At 41.5% G+C, this 22,229-nt stretch overlaps 1 protein-coding gene across 2 annotated transcripts in view; it reads left to right on the top strand.

Moving 5' to 3' along the window:
• Positions 1–8,199: 8,199 nt before the first annotated feature.
• NCK2 (NCK adaptor protein 2) overlaps positions 8,200–22,229 on the top strand; it is an 84,021-nt gene continuing 69,991 nt past the window's right edge. Inside the window, exon 1 of one of the 2 annotated variants that reach the window (XM_088160097.1) lies at positions 8,200–8,499. The gene's annotated coding sequence lies outside the window, so the exon portion shown is untranslated. Of the gene's footprint in view, positions 8,500–20,936; positions 21,055–22,229 lie in introns of those variants that run through there. The other variant, XM_014893429.2, reaches the window with a different exon arrangement.

Consider the following 22,229-nt stretch of genomic DNA (forward strand, 5'->3'; position numbering starts at 1 on the left):
CGTTATCATTTTTCCCACCCACCCTCCCACGGTGAGGAGCTTTTCTCCCTCCCAAGGCTTTCACAGGAGCTCTGAAGCAGCTGGCAAGGGGAGGCATGCCAGCTACAGCTCTGCTGGCAGGGGCCCTTAAGGGAGACTGCAAAGACAACTGACCACAAGCGCTGACCCTCTGCAGGGTTCCCTGTGGTCTGCTGGGAAACTCCTAAAGTAAATTAAACTGTTCTTTGGGGTGAGGGCACAGGAAATGGTCTTTCCCTGTGTGATCTGGAAAAGGACTATCATGACCTACCAGTATCAATACAAAGTAAATGAGCTGTGATTAAGTTTGCCTACGCAATTCGTCGTGTCAGCTAGGGACTTCACCCATCAAATTTTAAATCCCATGAGAGCAGGTTACTGCAGTATTGAGCTCTACAGAAAGTCAAAATGTAGGTGATTTCAAATCTAGAACAGACATGATTGTTAGTAGTGGGTGAAATAACTCATTGACTGCTACTTTTTCATATGGCAGCTGAACAGTGCTGTGCCTCCTGCCTGGCGTGCATTCACAGCTATGGCAAGCAATCTCCACTCAGGAGAGGTTTGGCATTGAAAGAGCTGCAATATTTTAAATTGGGATTTGAGGAACCATGTAGACCTTTGATCTGGAATAGACTATTTTTTGCTGAGTAGAAATTGGTCCTGTATTTGGCAGATGGCACTGACTCAAGTGTTTATCCAGAGTGCTCTGATGCATATGTCCGTGTATGTTCACAGATCATAGATAAATACGTAGTGCCTTAGGTTAGCGTCACAAAAGTGTTTGGCTAATGAGTGTCAAAACTACAAACATAACTGATCCTCCCAAAATTTGTTGAAGAAAAAAATAGCACCTCATATATTTCAGTTGGGTACTGGATTTGTCAGCTAAATCAGGACTGACTTTGCTGCTGCAAGCCGTAATGCTAAAATATACCACTTGTATAGGATGCCCTCTGTGATTTACATCTACAAATTATCCCTTCATCATCACAGCGAACTATTACTATAATCGTATAAAACCTAGGAATACTAAATTAACAAAACTTTCCTGATTAAGACAAAGCTATGCAGCACTTGGGTAACAGTGACAGTTGAAAAACAAAGAATAGGAACACTGACTTCTGAATTATTTTTCCTGTCTCTAGACAATTTTTCTATGTAATAGAGATCAGGTAAAAGAATGGTAGTGATGCAGATCTGAATTTACATATGCTCAGTTGTTATTGCCATGTTGCTGTCTTTGCAATAGCAGCTTAAAAATGGATTGCTTTAAAAAGCTCCACCCAAAACTAAGACACCCCTAACTATATTTTGAAACCTGATAATTTTTTCATAGCTCCATTATCATTACTAAAAAGTTTGTTCCTTAAAATAATTAATTGTGATACAATCGATATTTAAAATAAATTTTACTCAATTTCAGTTAACAACCCATAACTATGATTTTGTATAGTTAAAAATTTTCTCCGTCTCTGATTTAAGAATTCAGTGTTTCCAGATTTTTTAATGTAATATTTGTATTTGACCAATGATTTTTATAATGCTGTCTGGTATCCAGTTTTTCTATTATGTATAATCATTCAGCAATTTCAATTATGACTGATGGAGTCAGGAAAATTTCACTTTCAACCTTATTAGTTCTTCTCACTATTTTTCTCCCAGCTAATTCTAATTTTAATTAGATTGAGCAGCAATTGATTGTACTGATGTACAATTCAATTAATTCCACAGCGATGACTGAGGTTATTTTCTGAGTGACAGCAAAATACCAGAGTACACCAAATTTTACAATAATTATAGACCAGTTCTAGTGGAAACAGTGGTCCATCATTTTGTATACCCAAATTCTGATTTTAAAGTCACACCTATTTAGGTATTTTTAATCTATTTCTCATTAGGAAATGAGGATGACTTAATTTGTTAAGTACAGAGATCATAAGCTTTGTAACATTAAGAAGGAACTTTAAAAACTGACCACACAAAATATCTTGAATTTAAATTTTTCCTCAGAGGCAGATGGAGTCTTGGTTTGTTGTTGTGTGCCCATTGTTTTTTGCCTCCCATTACAGTAGATCATGTAGATGCAGGGAAAATAATCTAGTGATCACACTACTTATGATCTTGTCTTTTAATTCTGGATTGAAAAGTAAACTACAGACTACACTTCTGTATTTTCTGAATCAGAAAAAAACCAGGTTAGACTATGACCACTATAGATGATGTTTGATCTGCATGGATTGCACTTCTGTCTAGACTGTAGACTAAAACCTTGTGCACTGATCGGTAAGAGTCTGCATTACCCATTCAAATGGGAAATGTTGCATGAAGGCAAAATTCATGCCAGCATATAATAGCAGCAAATGACTTACACTGTCTGACCTAATTCAGAATCGTCAACCTCAAATATTCAAAAATTCAATCACAACACCAATCATGGAACTAATGTAAAATCCTGATTTAAAAGCACATTGATTTTTCTTTTATCTACAGGTTTCTAAGTTCACAGAGAGCAGGCTTCCAGACTTTCCCTGGCAGTCAAAAAAGATGAAAACATTGTTTTGAAGGTTGCACTTTTTGTGTACCTTCTTTCACATTCTTGGGAGCAGTGCTCTGAGTGATACAATATATTTTGTATAACAATTAAAATAATTGGCAAAACAGTTTTCAAAGGCAGGGCCTATGATTAGTCACCAGTTATTAGAAAATAATTGGGAAGGTTAATGAGGAGCATTTGTTTCCTTCTCTGCAGTTAACCACAGCACTGTCAGTTTGTGAAACTGACACCAGTCAGATGTCAAAAGGGTGAAGTCAGCTCTTTGATATGAGGTTCGTAATTAAGGCTGTAGACACATAGTACAGAGCCAAGTAGGAACTTAAGCCCGAGTCAGTGTGATGTCACAGGACTGTTGAGCTGCCTTCACTTATAACCTGCAGCTGCTTTTTCAACCTCTTGGCCCAACTCAGTCCCACCATCTCTCTGCTTCATTTGCCCAGGCTCTTGGGGTGACATGGTAATGTACCTATGGATCTGCAGCACATCACTTTGCCACTTTTCCAGACCATGGCTGCTGTACCAAGCTGGGATGGGCCAGAAAAGAAGTCCTGTCCAGGCACACAAATGCTGCAAGACTGCGGCTGTGGGTCCACAAGGAAGCTGCCATGGAACTTGGTCCATGCAGTTTGAGGGCCCATGGGATGAACTTCCCTGCATCAGTAAACAACTACATACACTTGGAAAATGTTCCTCCCAAGCAAAGAAAGCCCTGGTCTTTGGCCTTATACAACTCAAATTGGTCATGCAGCCTACTGGATCTCCAGGTAAGATAACCTCCTCTGTTTCTTTTCTGTTGCCTCTGTGCTACAGATTTTTCCCCCATGGGAGGGGAGTATCAGCTTGCAGTCCTGAGCAAAGTCCAGTGTGGGCAATCCCATTTTGTTGACATAATCTACCACTGCTGTAGATTATAGCACTGGAGTGCTATATCTGCACCACTGGCTCTGAACTACTGCACAGCTGTGACACGTCGGGGGTTGTGCTCCTCCCTTGAAATGGCTGCACCTCACTGCTGGTAGATGCAATGCCTGTGTCTCTGCACTGTGCAGAACAGCCAACTCTGGACACAATTTGATATTTAAGTGCAAAATGGAGATTACACAGCAGAGTCAAAATATTTAACAGCAGTATTTTGAATTTCAAAACTGTATGAAAGATCACTTTTAACCTTTGAATAGAGTTCAAAAGATGTCCCTCAGCACACTTCCACTTTTAAATAAACAGGAGAATCAAGGGCCCTGACATTTCCAAAGCCCAAAACACCGGTTTGTTTTCCTTACATAAATACTTTGAATCTCAGCAACTGTCTACAAAAGATAACGATAGAATTTGTCAGAGTTAAATGTGATCTGCTGATAGATTTAGCTTGCAGTTTTACAGCACCTTTGGGGAGCTTTGGTCCATTGAATAGAAGAATTCAGATGTGAGCTCTAAGGACACGTTCTTCCCCTCAACGTTTTTCATAAATGTCATTGAAGATGCAGCAGCCATGCAGTAAGTGAGAAAAGCAGCTGCCTTACAGTCAAGCTGAATTAGAATCATAACGCAAATATACTTAAGTGACTCAGCAGTAACTAAGTGAGTATTTCGGATCTATTCTTCCCCGGTAGTGGTCATGTAATTCCCCTTCATCTACATGGGAATTGAGAACATGTTTTAAGCAGAAACTAAATGCATAGTGATGTAAATCCTTCAAGATTTTTCTTGAAAGAGAAGACATTGACAGAAGTTTTCTGTTATCTTCTGTTATTCTGTTGTTTGCATTATTACAATTAGCATTTTTTCCAGGTTAAGGAGAATTAAAAATTACTTTTTCCTCCCAGAGTGCCCAGGGTTTTTTTACTTTTCCATTTGTTAGTGACACAGTATTAACAACCCCACGTGTATAAATGGAGTTTATTAAACTGTTGATATCTTTAAAGGGCAGTTTTGAAAATCAGGAGGAGTGGCTTTTGAAAGAGCTTAATCACAGTTTCACAGAATAAATTAGGTTTTGGAAAAAACTTCTCAAATCATGGAGTCCAACCTATATTAACTTAGATTAGGTATATTTTCACCCCAATGGACTAACACAGAATGACCAAACACCTTTGCTGTCCACCTCTGAACTGGACAATGTTGTTTTCAAGATTTTCAACTTACTACTCCCTCTGTCTCACATCCCTGCTAAAATGGAATTGAGTATTAGCTCATACTCTAGATAGAGCAGCTGGTGAGAAAACCTGATGCATCTGGAGAAAAGATCAGGTATTTGCACAGAAGGCAGCAGGAGCACCTCTGGGAGGTGGTTCTTGTCTCCTGCCACAATGTGTGTAAATACATTAGTGTGGTTTGGATCTGCATGACTGGGATCCATATGTTTGCATGCCCATCCTGTGGAAGCCACTACTCTGCCAGGCTGGTGGTAAAGCACAAGCAGCAGCACGTAGGGGACAGAAAATGGGTACTCATGAAAAAAGAAAGGTGGAAAAAAAATAAAGAACTATAAGCTAAAATACATGCTAGTGATTTTTCAGCCTTTTGTGCAAGACATGAAGATTCATCAAGATGAATAGACTGCTATTATGTAATTGCAAAACAGGTCTATCACACAACCTCTGGGTCTGGGGTTTGCATGTTTGAAGCAGTAGTACGAGGCATGCTGTTTCTTAGCCAAAGACATAGATATGTATTTCTATTACTTACCTATTTTTTTCTTTTTTTTTTTAGAATATAGTTATGGCCTTAGGCTGAGAAAAATATTTATGCTCTTCTCTCCGGTGTATGTATTTTCTAAGGACAGCACCACTCTTTATGAATATGCAAAAGTGCATGCTTTACATATTTACTTTCTTTATACAAAACAGTGTGCCTGCCACATCATGTACTGCTTTCACTTCTGTGCATATTCTCCCAGATTTATCATCTTCTCATATTTAGAATGTAATTCTCACTCAAATCACAAGCAGCCAGCTCTTCTTAATAACAGTTATTTTAGAGATAACAGCTAATTATGACATTTTAAAAGGCATACATTAATATTTCAGTAGGCTCAATGTTTTGAAATACTACTCGGGGCAACATCTTGGTTGTTTTTGCAGGGGAACCTAAGGATCCAGTCAGCAAATAGGCAGTTAAAACATCCTTCAGCATACAAACACTTGCAAACACTTTCGACAGTGTCTTCTGTTCATCACAAGCCACACTTTAGGAAAAAAAAATAGCTTTAATGGATTGCTTCTTAATATAATTAAGTATATTTAACAACAGTATGCTTCAGAGTTCTTAAATTAGTCCTTTGCCTCAAGACAATATATTCATCCAAATCCCTCCCCAAAACATTCTTATTCTGTAAATCCTATTAGCATTAATCTGCTAAAGTTAGGTGTGCTTTATCATTTTTTTTTTTTTCAGATACCTGGAAAGCTTTGAGAGCTACTGCTCATTCAGCAGCTTATAGTTCCTTCTGGAGGTCTAACTTAGCCTGGAAACTTTGAAGCTTTCATGCCAGCTTGCCTTGGACTTCCTCAACTCAACAGTGCTACAGGGAAAAGAACCAAGTGGGAGATTTATTGCAGGATGGCATTAGCAAGAGTGTGGTAAGAAGGGACAAAACTGAGACAGAAACCTAACTGTACTATAAATGCAAAGGAGATAAGTAATAATTCACCTCTCTTTTATCACTTCCACTGTGCATTTTGTTCCAGAAACAACAGAGACTTTTATCTGAAAGTCCTTGGATGACCGATCCCATTTAAATTCAGCCTAAGCCTCTGCAGACTGAAGTGAGGCCTGACCATGCTGTGAGGTGGAGTCAGCAGGGACCCCAAATATTTTCCAGCTCTAAAAAAGCATGGCCAGATTATTGTTTCAAAAGGAAGATTAACACCTCTCTGAAGTCAAATGCATGCACAAAAAGCCAGGAAAGGGGATTTCTGTTCCTCCCCAAGGTGCATGCAAAGTCTTTCTTGGAAGAAAGAAGTGGCTGCATTTTCCTTTCAGGTTTATCTCACAGGCACGTGAAAAGCAATTGGGGCTTCCCAAACCATCAATTAAATGCTGTGAGAATTTGTACAAGTTAACAAGGGAAAGAGGGAGTTATCTGAGGATTTTAAAACCATTTAAAGTAGGAGCATGGAAAGATTGCCAAATTCACATTTTAAAATCATCGTATTTCAAGCTTCTAAAATCTTTGTCCCAAGATCTCACCGCTAGATTAAACTTGGTCACAGAACACAAGACAGCAGGGCTGCTGACTTTAATTAGGATTCAGAAAGAGTGGTGCTGCCTAGCCTTGCCTCCCAAGCCAGGAAATGTCTCCTGTGAAGCAGTATGGCTAACACTCCAGCATCCTCTCCCTCGAAGCTGCCATATTGTAAAGGGTTCACAATATTTTAGAGTGGCTTTCCCCTTCCCCCCCTGCCCACCCCAAGGGATGATCTTTCCCCATAGCCCAAGGACAGTACTGGGGGGAGTGTGCCAAGGGGAAAGCACCGGGGCTGGCAGTGGGCTATTCCCACTAGAGACCAGGGCCACCATGGGGGCTTCTGTCCTCTGCCTATAACCACTCATGGAAGTTTTCCCGGGAGTGGAGGGGCACAGTGGCTGGCATGGACTGGACATACAGCCAGCCACGGGGCTCTGTTTAGGAATTGGCTTACCCCAGGGACCGGCCTGAAGTGTGTCAGGGGAGGTTTAGGCTGAGTATTAGAAAAAGGTTCTTCACCCACAGGGTGGTTGGGCACTGGAACAGACCCCCCAGGGAAGTGGTCACAGTACCAAGCCTGACAGAATTCGAGAAGGATTTGGACAACGCTTTCAGCACATGGTGGAATTCTTGGAGCGCCCTGTGCTTGGCAAAGAGCTGAACTCGATGAACCTCGTGGGGCCCTTCCAACACAGGATATTCTCTGATTCTGTGGCTTGGGAGGGCTGCCGTGCCCAACATCCTCAGCCGAGGGCTTATCATGCCCCGATTACCACCCGACCCGGCTGACACACAGAGCGCCGAAGGAGGCTGAAACTTCGCCCCGGGCTGGCAGGGAACAGAAGGGCCGGGAAGAGCTGGGCCTGCCCCGCCCCACGGCTAATGGGCGGCGGCGGAACAACCCCGATACCGCGGCTGGAAATGCCCCGTCGGCAGCGGCCCCGCGCTCCCCGCCCGTGGCAGCCCCGGGGCGAACTGCGGGGCGCCCCTCCCCGCTCCGGGGCGCTTCCCCCGCCCAGCCCCGAAGCGTACGCGTCTCCCATCCCCGGGTCTTTCAGCGTTCGCCAGTACTTTTCCCGGGCGCTTCCACTCCCAGGGGGGCAGCTTCTCCGGGAGCGCTGGGTCTCCCGGGGATGGAAGAGGGAGGAGGTGTCAGGGCGCTCCTGCCGGGCAGGGCCCCCTTTGCCCCGCCCCTCGGTGCCGGAGAGGTCCTCCCGCGGAGGGGAGGGAGCCACCCAGGCTGTCCCTGCCTGTCCTTCCTGCGCTGGGGCGGGGGAGCAGCGGCCCTCCCGGCGGGCAAGGGGGAGCCCAGGGAGCTCCTCCCGCGCGATCCCGGCAGCGGCAGCGGCAGGAAGGGCAGGGCGGGGGCGGGGGCTGTGCCTGTGCCGGGGGGGCGGTTCGCGGAGGAGGGGCCGCCGCCGCCGCCGCCGGGCGCAGCAGGCAGAGGGAAGGCAGGGAGCGGAGCTGCCGCCGCCGTTGCCGCTGCCGAGGGCCGGGGCCTTGGACACGTCCGGTGAAGAGCGCAGGAGGAGAAGGAAGGGGAAGGGGGGGAGCCAGCCGGCCCCTCTCGGAGGACGCGGCCCGCATCCGCCCGGGGAAGGGCAGAGGGAAGCGGAGGGGGAGCGAGCGGGCGCCGCCGCCGCCGAGGAGACAAAGAAGCGGAGCCCGCCTGGGCTGGGAGCCTCCCCGCCGCCACCGCCCGCCCCGCTCCGCTCCGCTCCCCGCCGGCCGGCCGGAGGTGAGCGCGGCCGCGGGCGGGACGGGGATGGGGCCGGGGCGGGGGCCGGGGCCCGCCGCAAACTTGTGGCGACCGTGGGGGACGACGCGGGGAAGGGGTGTCGGGAGCGGGGGAAAGGCGGGTGTCACCTGGGCGGCCGAGGCTCTGCGGCCGCCCCGCGCAGGAGGGGCCGGTACCTGCCGGGGGCGGCTTGGGGGGCCCGGAGCGGGAGGAGGTGTTTGTGTGCCACGTCCAGTTGCGGGGGGGGGGGGGGGGGACTCGGAGGCGGCTCCTCCTCATCCTCCCGAGTTGCTGCTCGTTGTGTGTGTGCGTGTGACAGCCGCTGCTTTGTGCCGCCCGGCCGGGGGGCAGCGCCGGGCCGGGACGCCACCCCCCCCCGGCCCTCGCGGGGCTCCGGTGAATGGAGGCGGCGTATCCGGCGGCCGCGGGGCAGCGCCGGGGGAAGGCGGGCAGCGCCTCCCGGCCGGAGCGCGGCGCAGCCCGAAAGTTTCCCGAGCGGGAGCGCCGCCGCCCCGCTCGGGGATCGGCGGGCACACCGGGCTGCGGCGGGCACATGGCCCTCGGCCCGCTCTGCTCGCTTTGCTTTCCGTCACCCACTTTCGGCTTCAGTAGGGCTGAGGCCGGGGCTGTTCTCAAGGAGCGGGGTGCACTACGGCCTCGGTCGATGCTATTGTAGATAAAGAACATAAAGGTAAAATTACATCTCATGTATTGAGTGTTCAGTGAAGCGCATCCCTGCCTGTTTTGGGAAGAAAACTACTGAAGTTTATAAGTCTTCTCGTCATGTTTTTAATTAAAAATACGCCTAGGCTAACAGCTACCCCTTGCTGACGGGCAGGCACTTTGGCCTATCTCAGATCAGGTTGTCAGATCGGGATTCAGGTTTGTAACTCAGGTCTGACCTGCAGCTGGCTGATCATGAGGGCTCTCGGCTCTAGCTCCTGTGTTATATCTTCCAATGTTTTTTAAAAGTGAACGTGGCCCTCTGCGTGCATCAGGGTTATTCCGTGAATTCTATGTAGTATTTCACTCCGAACTGTCATGTTTTTGTAAAACAAAGAGAAACCTTTTGTAATTTTAAAAGTTGAATGGCGACTGAAAGTCGGCAAGAATTTAAAGCATTCTTCAGCTTGAACAGTGTTTCTTCCCATGAAGCATTTTTGTTTCTGTGGAACATACTGCTGCTGTTCTAGCAGCTCAACGTGGGAGAATTAAACTTCTCTTTCATGAAATGCGGTAGTGGCCTTTGTAAAAACAAATTTTTATGGCCTAACCATGCGTAGTTTGTATCATCGGGAGTTTGGACTGGTAACTTAATATGGAGGAATTTGAAAGGACTCACTGGGTAGGAGATTATGAAGAATTTCTTTTTGAAAGTACTTGTTTTACTTACATTGCTTTTTAGGAATCTGAAGCATTCAGCACCACATAGATGATGTTAATGATACTGTGTGTTCATTTTTAGGATTATAATTTCTGATGTAATGTTGCTTCTCTGAATATTGATTTCACAACTCTGGAAATCAAAAGCCTCTGTCTCACCCAAGTGTGTTTAAGAAGTTAAGCAGATTGCTTTGTCTTTGTAACTGACTTTCTTCTTGTGACTTTGAGAGAAGATGTCACTTTTGGGAACAGTGAGTAAATGTAGCAATAGAAGGCACCTGTACCATGAAGATCAAGGCTGTAATTAGCAAATATTTTTATATAGGCCATGAAACAGATACAGATTCATTATAATGTTAGATCTTATTGCTGTTGTTCTGTCATTGCAACATTAGCTGTTGCATTTGCCTTCTACTAGATTACATTTCCGATTGCTTTTGTGGAAAAAAAAAAGATACACAAAATCTCTTTTGCTGTATTTTCCCAAAACTAGCAGCAGATAGTCTGCTGATAGTCTGGATGATCCTTTTTATTACATCCTGGCTACTGAACAGATGATAAATTCAGAACTTCAGCCTGTGCCTTGTTGCCGTACAGAAAGGGAACTTATCTCCCCTCTCTCCTCTATTTTCCTGACTAGCTGCCTGAAAGCTTAAGGAAAGGTGTTTGCTCTCTTCCGTGTCACCTCACATCTTCTGTTAGCTAAAGAAGAGGAACAAGGTCAGCGGTGTCTGCTGCTTTTCTAGCCTTTGGTTTTTTGTGTGCCTTGTGTTGCTGTTGGTATGTTAATCCTTTGCAGTGCTAATGGCTTTCCTCAGTAGAAACTATAACAGTAGCAACTCGAAAAATGATACCCAGATAGCTCTGTTTGCTGGTCGTAGTCTTGAGCAGCAGCAAAACTATCCAGAGTATCTGCATTTTTCATGCTTCTTGAGCATAAAAGCTGCTTCCAGACTCATGGAGACAGGTGCTGTATCAATTTACTTGCCACTGGTTTGAAATCAAAACCAAGGCATCTTTGAATGTAAAGCGTATGTTCTAGAAAAATATTTTCTGCTTTTATTGAGGGACTGATGGTTTCTAATCTGTGGGTATTCCCAAACCCCACTCCCACTGTGTTTTGAGGAAGGAGGATTGCTGATGTGGATTTATTAGAGGTGTTTGAGGGATTTTTTAGATAGCTGAAAACTGAAACCAGATGCTGCCATGTTTTGGTTAGTTTATGCAGCCCGGGGTGAGATGCTGGGTGCTCGCTGGACACCCTGCTCCCCCAAAGTAGGTCATCTGGCATGTTGGAGAGGCCGGGAGTTGAGGCACTCTGCAGGAGAGCTACTTTGTGCTTCTCATGAAATAATACACTTAAAGGTAGTATTCTTTATCCTTGTATTTACTAAGTATACAGAAATATTGTAGAACAATAGTTTCCAGGGAATGAAAGTCAGGAATTCTTACTAGTCCCTGAAGTGAACGATGTTTAGAGAGCTAGGATGGTGTTTGCAAAGTGGGAAATAGCATTGTTTTGTCTTCCTGAGGTGAAGAAGTGAGGCCTGCACTAATCATTTCACCTGTGCAGTCCAGTCTTTACTACAGGAGACCCTGGTACACCTGTTGAGAAATGTTTTCTGTTCATTTTGCTTTGCAGATTTATGTATGTTGGCCCAGGAATCCAAAAGTTATTTCTGTTTTAGGTAGTTCCAATTTAAATTTTTCCTTCAAATTAATTAGGCCCATTAGTTTTCTCATAATAATGTAGTCAATGGTGTTCTGCCCAATTAAACTGTTGCTCTGTTCAGTGGAGGGTAAAGTAATTCTTCCAAATGCTAAGTTTTTGCTATTTTGTTTTTTTCTTTTTCCTTGAAGTAATCTTTTTCCCCATCATAAGAATTCTTAATTGTTTCATAAATGCTAATGACATGAGTAAGTGAAAAGTGCGTTAAAATATGAAATATATATTTTTATATTGAATTAAGTATATGTGACAAAACAAATCAATTTGTTTCTCGCCATTAATGGAGTTCATATTTTAAACCCAGCATAAATAATAACTTTGTGTGCGACGAGGTGGCCTGACAGTGTACATTTTTAAGCTTTCATAGAGTACTGCAAATTTTAAGAATTTAGGTGCAGAGGAATAAATCTTGATTAGAGAATAGCAACCCATTGCATTTTAAATTACTGTAGCTATACACAAAACCCTTATGTCAGTAAAGTTTTAGAAATACTCATGCTATGAAAAACATTTGTTAGAGTGGAAGCTCAGGCCTGCTGATAGAGCCTGTATTTGTTCACAGTTGTAGAAACAAACTTTGTGGCTTAGAAGCTTTATTGCTCTGTAGGTTTGCTCTACTGGTTTTGGTCCTGATCTCGTTAGCCAGTATTAATATGGTAACATGTAACTACTATTGATTATTTGGTGAAGCAGACAGTGTGGTAAACGTGGAACACTTGGCAGATCCCTGAATTCTCAAAAATGTTGCTTCTCTCTTACAATTGTGACAAAATGCAGAGGCAAAATAAAATGCTATATGGGTGTGTTTTTACCTTACCCAGTTTTCCTCAACTCGTATCAGTTACTGTGTGCAGAGTACACACAACCATAGAAACAGATGTGAAAACAGGTAGTGAGATATACCACAGACAGATTATAGCAGAAATTTTATTGGACAAAAAAAGATAGATGCAATATGTTTACAGAACCAGGTAGCAACTGTCTTAGGCAACCTCCTTTTTAAAAAGTAATTAAATTAAATACAAACTTTGTTTCAAATAAGGTGTTTGATCAGAAAAAGGAATATCATTAGGTAACCTATTGTGTTTCAGCATTTGTGCTGTTTGGATAGGTGGGGCATCAATAACCAAAAATAAATGAGCAGGCCTTCAGTTTATTACCTATTGGATAGAAAGGGAGATTTTAGCCTTCCAAGCTGTTTGAAATTTCTGCATTCCAGAAATGATCAGAGTATTTATGACGGCTTTAATAAAGAGAAGTGGCACAAGTGTGAAAGCAGGTACTGAAGTTTATGGAGAAGCTAGAGGCTGTGGATACTCTTCCTGATGCAGTCCTCCGAGTCTGGGTCACGTCCTCTTACAGTGTGAGAAGCTGCTTTTAGCTGACTGCTGTCTCCTGCCTGCCTTTCCCTACGGGTTACACTGGATCAGCTCTGTGCAAATACAGAGGAGCCATCAGATGCTGCAGGAGGACAAGAAGAGGGTTAACAAAGGCAGGTGCTTTTTGTTCATGCTGGGGTGGGATTATTGGTTCTGCTAGCAGTGCATCATTTTAAAAGTATGTGTTTTATTTTTAAGAAAACAGAAGCAAGCTTTTAGGGAAAAAATTGTCAGTTTTGCTTCGGATTTAACTATATTGTTAGTATTTATATTATTTTTAAAAAGCTATTAAAAACTGTCTTATAACGTTTCCTTCAAAATGAGATTAGATTCTTGAAAGGGTGGGAAGGTTTAGAAAGGTATGATGGTATTCATTAAGCATATAAACTATAAATGAAACAATAGGATTTTCTAAGTCATCCTTGTCAAATTTAAGTTGTCTGAAATAATGATTTTTGTAAACTAATTAAGTATTAGTTAACTGTTTAGTAAAATAAAACACTTAATTCCTTCAGTCGTTTCATAGGTTTGGGAGAGAAGAGGAACACCATGTCCTGTTAAAACTTACCCTGTATGTGGAGAGTTAAACTGGTGTATTACTCTAAATTTTTTTAGAGCATTCTGGACTAATAAACGTTTCGAGGAACAGCAATAAGTGAAGCCTCCTGCTTAGCAAAACCTGGCACTGATACCAAAGAAGAGTCCCAAGCATTAATCATACTGACCTCTTGTTTTAATGCAGTAAGAACCCTCAGCATACCATGGCTGCAAGGTTTTTCCTTCCTGTTCTTACAATAGCAGTGTATCCATCACATTTGTTTTCTCCCACATCCGTTGTGTGTTGGACTTGGCTCCCAGTGCCATCCTGGGCCACTGCTATTTCAGAGGAGCTGACTTCTTAGTTGACATCCTAATGATGTTTTGTATGACAACAAAGAAAGTATTTTTCAACCTTTTAATGCAGAAGGAGAGATACGTGGCTCTATGATATGCTCTTGGGCTGAATTTTGATAGCTGTCATGACAACAAATGACACATTCATTTCCCTGAATGGATGGTGTCCTTCCAGATACACACAGAATGTTATCAAATTTGACAGATCTTGAATGATGGCATGTCAAGGATTCTGGATTCCACCACAGAAGACTGGGCTGCTGCAAATGCACACTGCCACCTGACTTAGCAAAATTTACTTTAGGCTTTTTCTTGAGTTTTTCAGTTTGTTTTTACAAGTATCCTTTGAGTTTTCATTTTAAATAGATTTAATGTTGGTTGAAAATTCAGTTGATAATTTTAGATTGAAAATTTGTTTGCTAGATAGGATGAAGTCCAACTACCTTTTTTTTCTTTTCTACTGTCATGTGTAAAGATGCATGTGTTTTAAATGCCTTCAGTATTTTTAGTAAAAATTTCAGCAAAACCAGAAGGATAGGTTTTGAGTATTTGTTAGGTTGGAAACAAGCACTCTGGTCACTGATTTTTTTTTTTTTTCATTTTGTCTTAGTGCTGTCAGTCAGTGATGGTACACACACTCCATGGTAGTTCAGCTGTATAGTGCAGGGCCAGGAGCTGACACCTGTGTAGATGGGCTGCAAACAGGGGCAGTCAGTGGCACAGATGGCTTATTCGGTTTATTTATAGGCTTGGCTGTTGTTTATTTGTAAGGTTGCAATCTCAGTTGGCCAGGTGTTTCTAGTTTAACTGGACTGAAGAAGTCCTGTAAGTTGGGTAAAACCCTATAAATGCTGATTTTTGTGTGTTTTGTATTGGAATGTTAAGCTGGGTTACAGTCTGTCAGTATCAAGTGCTCTGGTAAGTGACCCAAATTACCTGCAGACAGCAGTTTTTCATGCATGGTGGTGTATTTATTTTTTTATAGTTATGAATTGCTTTTGTTAGCAGTACTGTCTGGCTGTACCTGTAATATAAGTGAAATGATAACTGGTACCACTTAGGTGCTGGGAAGAAGGTACCATATTTGTATCTTTAATTAGTCCTTCCTACCAGAGCTTGGAATTCTGTCTGTGTAGCAACTTTGGAAATGTAAGTTAAGAGATAGCAGGGACTTTTACGAAATTTCAATACTCACTGGGAAAAATGCTATTTTTTCAGCTTTGTGGTTTTAATTAAGAATGCTTTTGTTCCAGTCATAAAAGAAGTTGGTTATGGTGTATCTTGTTCAATTGTGCTTTCCTTTAATCATTGCTTGTTGAATGCAAAAAATGTAGGTGGCATTTATAGGTATAAAGACAGGTATTTTTACATCAAAAAAAGAATGAAGCCATTTAGAGTATAAACATCCTGAGCTTTACCTTCCCTGTCTTTCAGAAAAAAGATGAAAAGAAAAATTGATGATCAGTCTCCTTCCTTTACATTTTCAGGTCTGTAGGCAGTCTTTCTTCTAGTGCTGCAGGGATAATATAGAAATAATTATATTGTGGACTATTCATAAATTCACACTGTTTTGAATTCCATTTAATTCAAATAGAGAAAGAAATTAATGCTAATATCCCAAATAATTAATGCTATAATAAATGATCTGCCTTCCACTTGACACTAAAGGACTTATGTTCCATTGCATCAAAAGAGCTAAATCATTTTGAGCATTCAATATTAAAATTCTAGTTCATGAATATTAGAAATTTAATCTGATATCTTAGTAAGGGCTGTGTGGATTGTATTGAGTTTAAACACTGGTAATCACAAAGCCTGTGTTTAGCACAAGTATCAAAATATGACACATCATTTTTATGAGCTTTGAGGCTCTTAAGGGATGCATGGGGAATCATAATGAACTGAAATGTGGTAGACTTCCTATAGCAGAAAACTGCTAAAGTCTGGGTAATGTCATTACTGTGACAATGTATGTCTTCCTCCGTTAGTCTTGTCTTATAATAATACTTTTGGTTGTATTCCTTTAGGATCTTTTCTGGTTTTGCTGACAGGAGATTCTGGATGTTTATTTTATTCAGGTATTTCTTTCACCTCTCTGGAAGACACAATGTCAAAGCTTTGCCAAAGTTTCATTCTTTGTTTTGTATTCCAACTTCTCCCTCCATTGCTGTGGCCCTGTGAAAATGCAAGCAATGTGCTTAGGGGCACTAGTGGTCCTATCGGAGTGAACGTCTCTTATTTACAAAGCACAAAGCTGAGCCATGTGCACATCTTCTCCAAGACAAGAACCACTGTTACATTGCAGGCCAATTATTTTTTTGTTACACATTCTTTGCTTGTCACAACATGTATATTGAATTATGGAACTTCTGCTGTAGTGTCACACAGCCAGCTTATTTTTAGAGACAGACATTACGCCTATACATTGCATATGACTTTAGTTTTCCAGCAGTCCCATAAAGTCAGTGTGGCTTCTAGTAGTATAGGATTGTTTATTGAACAGGTGTGGATCAGGCGGTGCTTGATATAATGCCTGTTTAATTGATGGAAAAGGAAGTTAGTCCCTCAGGAGGGAAACAAAGAATTTGTAAGTTTGGTGTTTTATTTAAAAACATGAAACCTAGTATTTAAAACAGAAAACCAAAATGAATGAAAGCAGGAAAAAAATGGGAAAACTAAAATGTGATGCAAGAAACGCTCTTAAATACATTCAGGGTTGTAATTTCTGGTTTAGAGGAACCAAGGTTTGAAAAGAAGTGTATGAATGCAGATAATGGAAATTCATAACTTTTGAAATGCTTTGCCCCCCATGTTTTAACTGTATTAGATTGTTTAATGGTGCTGCTAGACCTTATTTCCATGTTCTGTTATAAAAGTCTTTTCAGCATGCCCTTGTGATTTGTCTGTTCTTTGGTATTTTTTTTCCTTCTTTCCGGATAGATAATTTTAGTGGTTAAGTAGCTGGTCATTTGGATTCCTTTGAGTTAATGTAAGTGATATACTTGTGATTAAAAGAAGATACCGTACATAACTGCAATCTGAATTAATGGCCATTGACTTACTCTTCTGCAGCAAAGGCATACATACCATTACTGAGTGTACATAACATTTGAAGCAGCTTGGTATTTAGTAGATTATACTGTGCTTGCTAAGCAGGTAGTAAAATTCTAAATGCTTCATTCTTCAAAAGTAGCAATCCTGAATCTGATGTCTGTGAGTCATGAATGCAGGTGAGTCAAGGTGGAGTTGTGCTAGGGAGGAGGTCATTTTTCCAATGCCACTACCTTGTCAACTCTGCCTGCCTGTTGCCTACCTGACTGGTAGCAGCCCTTGGCTCTTGTTCCTGCGCCGTTTTCCTGCCACAGACGTTTTTGAATGTGAGGGGTGTGCCTAGTTTGAATGTGAGGGGTGTGCCTAGTTTTCAGGATGCCTGGTGTTAAGCAACTGGATTTCAGTGGATTTTTAAATTGTTGATACTGTTATTCTAAAATTGTGGCACCTACTAGATATTAAGAAGACTCCCCACAAAACCCAACAGCAATCAAAACTCTGAACCTCAATATTAATACTTGCACGTGGTATCAATATAATTCATAGTTTTGGGGTTGTGTACATGTACCTTTAGATTTTCTTAGGGAAGTACCATTTTATTTTATGAATCTGTAAATACTTAATTCAAGAAAAGTCTGATCTAGTTGGTGCATACCTTGATTATTGTGCTATCTAAACTGATGATCACCTGTGTCTTTGCTGTCTTTTCCCTCCTCCTTTTCCATTGCACCATTTTGTAGATAATTAGGATACCCTTGATTGTGAGACGGCATGCTTTTGGGTTGTCTGCAGTCCATTCATGTGGCAGAAATATTTAAGCAAAGAAAATAAAATATTAGATAAAACTAGAAAAAATGTATTCTGTCTAGTGTGATTACACACATTTGGGAATGGGTAAGATTTGACTGGAACATTGCAGTTACATGATGTACAGAAGTAGAGTTGATGAAATTTCTGAAATGAGGATATACTTGAACCCTTGCTTACAAGATTTCTGTATAATTATGTTTAACTTCTTTCTTCTATGAATATATTCTGAAATTGTGTTAGGGTATTGGGGTGGGCTCCCACATGTGTCAGTCAATACATATCTTTCCTTAAATAAGAAGACACATTTTTACATTGAGAAATGTAATAAATAAATGTTTTGCATTGTTTTTCTAGATTTTTCAGTGACATTGATTTGAAGTACTGTAAATTTATGAAAGGCTAAAATGACTGTGTGTAACTGTTTTGCAGAGAAATCTGTTTTCCTGCAGCTGCTGTGTGTGACTGGTCATTGTACGTAGTCTTGCATCCACAGCCCTTTGCTCTAATACCTCTTTCAAAGCATCCAAATTTGCCTCCTTTTCCCATCTTCCTTCTGCTCCCTTTGCAGCACCGGGGAGCACCAGTCACTGCCTCGGAAATCCACATCCTCTGGTTCTTGCACTCTTTGCAAGCAGCACAGGGGCTGTCAGGTAGCTGAATGGTGTCCAGCTGCTGTGTTATGCAGCCCTTTGTCTAACGATGTGCTGTTAAAGTTCCCGTGGAGGCTATTACTCATGTATTCTTCATGCAGGAAGAGCCTTTCCATTAAATTAACAGCTATGAATAGGATTTGGATGAAGATATTTTTGTTAGTGTTTTGTTGGCTCTCTGTTCCAATTAAATATGTAGTTGCACACAGTCACAGAAATGAGGTTGTCTGTTTGCTTATATCTGCTCAGGGTAGGAGAAAGTATAGGGTGTTTTACAGGTTATTCTGCTCAATATCATATTCTCATTTTCTATCTTGATATGTATATGCTTGCTCCTTCGTTTTAGGAATGATTAATTAAATCTGAACTTAATGTGGGAGAAATGCTATCGAGAAAATTGTGTGATGAGGTTCAGCACTGGATCCCAGTGTCATAGGGTGTTGGGGGAATGGAGGAAGCAATATTATTTCAGTTTTTTCTGTTTTCCAATAGCTGGGTATTCTCTTTTTTTGTAACATTTCTTCAGGACATTGCTGTTCTGAAAAGTCTGTGTTGTTTTCTACTGAAATGAAATGTAGCCTGGGGTTTTCAGCTTCTAGATGTGCTGTAATAACTGACAGTTGCTGAGTCTGAGGACTTAGTATGCAACACTGATCTGAAACTTACACATTTGAAGGGCAGGTAAAGGAAAGAGTTGGAAAATAGAAATCTTGAGTTCAGGAAGAGTTAGACAAAGGATATATGATTTACAGTTAGTAGCCTTAAATGTGTATTTACATTTTAAAAAGTTTCATGTGGGCATACTTCCAAGATTGTTTTTTAAAGTAATTGTTTTATGCTTATCAGCTTTTGCTGCAAAGTGGACATAATGCAGGTTGCTGAGTCATTGACCCTTGTAACCAACAATTTGTATATCTTCCCCTTGTTTAGCTTCATACCAAGAAGCAGTAGAAATGTGATTTAGGATAAAATCACTAGGTGAATATACTTGTTCACAAAGGAAAGACTTAGATTTTTCTCCAGTATGTCTAATTTTTTATCATTATGTGTGGACTTACAGAATGTGCTCAGCTGAGATTGATCACTGGTGTGTGAAATGACCAAATTATAACAATGGAGGGTTTTGAGGTGGGTAATATATTTTCATATGTAGCTTCCAGCAATGATTTTAATATACTGAAGGCCACACTTTCAATGCTTCTGTTATTGAAATGTAGTGCTCTGATCGTTTCTCTGCTGAACTTCAATTTAGAACTTCATCTGGAAAACATCCAAGGAAAAAAGCATCAAAGCAAAATAATAATTGTCTCGGAATGCAGGAAGATCTTTAAGTATAGAATTAAAATAGGCAGCAAGAGCTTGAAAAAGTGTACTGGACACCTTAAAGGCTAAATCTGTAAGTAAGAAAGGAAAAGACTGGCATGTATCTTGATGCTGTAATAGTTTGCTAACCTTGCATACAGGAAGTAAACTTCTGCGTTCTTACTGTTTATAGCTTCGTTTCCCATCTTGAATCCTTTGGCTTTGCTTTACCTAAAGGATTGTTACCACTTTACTGATAGATCCTCAGGGAGTCTGTTGCCACTCACAAAGCCCTGAAATAGTCCTCTGCTGCACTTCAAAGCCACCAGGTGAACTCTTCCAAATATTTAATCAACCGAGTTATGATACTCAAGCCACTTACGAATGTGTTTAGTTTACTTTTCTGAGGTTTGGATTTGGGACTTTGTAAAGAAAAGCACATATGAGAAGACAAAAATGATGATTAAAAGAAGTGTATGCATAGTTGAGAATTGATTCTGGCTCTTTGGCATTTTAGGTGTGCCAGGGTGAGAATAGTTTCTCTAGTTCTTCTGTCAGTGTAGTAATAGCTGTGGGAGGATGGTGGTGTGTGTGAGACTTCAATAGCTGACAGCTTTTTTGTTTTCTACAGCTACAATTAAAAGTACCATAAAAGTTGAATTTCACACTGCTTTTATTGGAAGAATGATTAAAGAAGAAATGTAATCTGTATTATCCAGGAGCACCTGTATGTATCATGCTGAAGTAATTCAGGTTTTCCTTTCATTTCAGTAGGTAATGGTCTGGACCTGTCAAACACAGATCTTGGTGATTCTTGAATTGTTCCAGCAGCATCAGCAGATGTATTCTGCAGATGGCATTGAAACCATGGAAAGTTGTGTAAAGTTCAGATTTTCTAGGGTTTTGTTTGGTTTTACTCTGCTTTGCAGTGAATATTAAAATGTTCAGAAAATTTAGCATCCTTTGTCTGCTGGGCACAGTAAAATATTGCTGTAGCATGTGGAAGCTTCTTTTCATCCCACCCACAAGCTCAGTGTACCTGAAACACCCTGTCCCTTGACTGTGGAATGTGTTGGGGAGATCTGCTCTTCAGCCTAAATCTTAGCAGACATGGGGATTTTCTTCACCTCTTGTATTACAGAGGACTCTTCTGCCTGCTTTAGTTTCTACATTGTCTTTTCAGCTCAGCCCATGCCTTTTTCTTGCTTTTCTAGGAATAGCTTCCCTAGATGGCAACACCAGCGGCTGGCAGCTCTGTGCTTGTTACGCCTGGGGAAAAAGCCCTGGCTTTCTCAAAGCCCACTGCCTCTAGCAGCAATGAGCAGATACACTCATCATTAGGAGATGTGAGTGGCAGGTATGTGGTAGTCTTGTCTCTGCATGGCTGAAACCCTCATCAGCTGCAGCAGCTGAATGGATCCTGGTCTGGGATGAACTTGATGGATTAGTGTAGTGGAAGAGAGTCTGTGCTGTGTCACACATCCCAGTTGATGGTGCCGTTAGTTGTTTCAGGTGCTTGCAAATAAACTCTCCCTGATACAGTTGAAATGCTCTTGATTATCTTCTTCTTTATTCATAGAAATGTTGCAGTAGGTCTGGATTGGACTCTGATATTAGAATCACCTGTATTTCCTTGCCATTTTTTTCCAAGTCACCTCTGCATACTTGGATAAATAGCACACATACACTGTCTCCATAGCAGGTCTCTCTATGGAGTACCCACATGGGACGTTTGTTACAGATTATAGCATCCACCCCTCTGGAGTAAGATTATTGTCTTGATTTCTCTGTGTGTTTAAAAACATAGTATCACCTGCAAAGCACGTCTTGTCAACAGTTTCTAGTCCCTGTTAATTTTTATCTTTGGGGTAAAAGGATGTGTGTTAGGATAACTTAGTTTCAAGATGCAATACAAGATTTAAAGAGAGGAACTGTGTGTGCCTGCAAAAAGGAGAATGATTCTCTGTTTCTCTGTATCAGTGATTCCATCTTTGCAAGAAAAACGCTAGGAGGAAAGTCGTTGTGGTCATGTAATGTTATTTGATTTCAGCTTGCTAGTCTGAGTTTTCTTTCTGAGAAAAGAAAGGTAATTTAATCACAGATTGCAAATAGTGGAAATTAGACACCCCTCGAAAGTAGAAATGATAGCAGAAGGACGAATTAGTTGATTTCTACCTACAGCACAGGATTCACTCTCTTTGGCACCAGCAAGATGTTTAGTTCAGCTCTGCCAATTTTTTTTTGAAGTCTCACTCTAATTTGCTGAGTGTGGAGATCGTGTGATTATTTCAGCCAGCAGGAGAGCCTTATTTCTTTTGTCAGTTTTTTGGTTTTTTTTAAATCTGTTTGCTAATTCTTTGGGGTTTTGTTTGGGGGGTTTTTGGTTTTTTTGGAATGTTACTTCATCATGTGCACCATTAAACGTTTTATGCAGGAATGAGAAGTAATTATTTTTTCTTCAGTTGGTTCACACTGGAATAGCCATAAAATCCTTGATCCTGATTCTTCACTGTTCTGCAGCTTGTAAATCAT

Source organism: Sturnus vulgaris, chromosome 2, assembly GCF_052056855.1.
Source record: "Sturnus vulgaris isolate bStuVul1 chromosome 2, bStuVul1.hap1, whole genome shotgun sequence".
In the NCBI taxonomy this organism is placed as follows: domain Eukaryota; kingdom Metazoa; phylum Chordata; class Aves; order Passeriformes; family Sturnidae; genus Sturnus; species Sturnus vulgaris.